This window comes from Cynoglossus semilaevis, chromosome 3 (genome assembly GCF_000523025.1).
Source record: "Cynoglossus semilaevis isolate Cse_v1.0 chromosome 3, Cse_v1.0, whole genome shotgun sequence".
NCBI lineage: Eukaryota > Metazoa > Chordata > Actinopteri > Pleuronectiformes > Cynoglossidae > Cynoglossus > Cynoglossus semilaevis.
Window position 1 is genome coordinate 14127941 of NC_024309.1, and position 1629 is coordinate 14129569.

The window sequence follows — 1629 nt, forward strand, 5'->3', positions numbered from 1 at the left end:
TTCCCCCTGATTGGTACACATCACAGAAATGCCCCTACAAACTAATCTCTCCCAACCTTGTCCTCAGGACGCTGTAATCTCGTGCTCCACCACAATTAGCCCCACCGGCCAAATGATTCACTGACCTGTCATTAAAAAGCCGTCAAGGAAACGGGCATCACGCGGAGAAACGGCCCGCTGGATCGATAGTCGAGTAACCCTTTACGGGCCGAGCAGCTGCTTGTTATGTAGAAGGGTTTGTGTTTACAGAGGTCCGTGCTCAGACAAGCAGGGAACATCTCTGCAGCTCATTAATAATCCATCAGTGGACAAATAGGCTGCTTCTACAGGCAGCTTTGTGAACTGTTCACCACTGCTCTCATTAGAAAAGAAAATGAAGAATTTACACTGAAAAATGTAGAACTCTGCATCAACACATGGTGACCGGCCCAGATCATAAGAACCAGGATGTGGGCCGTGAATCCTAAACCAAAGTGTTGGTTCTTTTAGCTGTGTTTCCCCTTCCTGTCTCGTCTGCTGGGTGGAGTCAGTGTCATCCACGATGTCAACACGTAACAAGCTCTGATGTATTTGTCAGACCAAACATTGTACACTGTATAAAAGGACTCTGTATCATTACACCGGGGCAACGATACTGTTTCTACCCACATGAGTTAGGTCAAAAATATGGGCCAGATCTTTCTGGTCTTGGACCAGTTGAGATGTGTCCAATCTGACGTTTCCGTCCTCAAATATAAGGATGAAGATTCTCCGTCTGAAAACCAAACACAGACTGTGGTTCTAAGAAAAGAGAGTGGGTCAAGAGCTGCGGCGCCTAATGAGCTGAGTGTGTTCTGATTGGATGACTGCCTGTTCACTAATGGAAAGAAGAGATGCAATTAAAGAACAACCACTGATTAGTCTGGGCTTGGAGTGAAAATTACGTTTCTTTGTCTGCGTATAAAGTTTCTAAAGTATATTATCCAAATAAAAATCCGTCCGTCGCGGCAGGAGCGGAACGTGGGCTCCAGATGGATTCATATATTTTTTACCATGGAGCCACCTGCTGGAGATAACAAACCAAACTGACACGGTTAACAACAGCCATCAGGAGGTGGTTGACGAAATAATTAAAAGTAGAAACATTTGTTTAGCACTTTTTCATTTCTATCTATAATTTTAACCCTTACATTTCTCACTTCTGCTCAGCTCAAAATGATAACCACGATATTTCTTTATACATTTTCCAAATACTAAATACCATACATCGATGTTTGTACTGTGTAGTAAAAGAAAGAAAGAAAGAAGAGAAAAGCCTTCAGAGAAAAGATTCCCTGTCACATGATCATCTGTGATTCATGTCAGAGGCCGGGCTTTGTTTTCTGCAGCATTGTTTGTGCAGAGCAGACGAGAGCGAGGAGAGGGAAGAGCGAGGATTTATGTCTCACAGTGTGACCTTGAAAACCCTCTAACGAACAGTAACTGACTCTCTGACACACTCATCTTCATCTTCATCATCATCTTCATCCTCATCGTCATCCTCGCTCCAGGCTGAACGTGGAGGGTCAGAGGTTCCTCACTCAGAAAATACTATGACAACCTTGATGAGGAGGCTGCAGGAGAGCTGCAGATATTCATGGACCGATGATT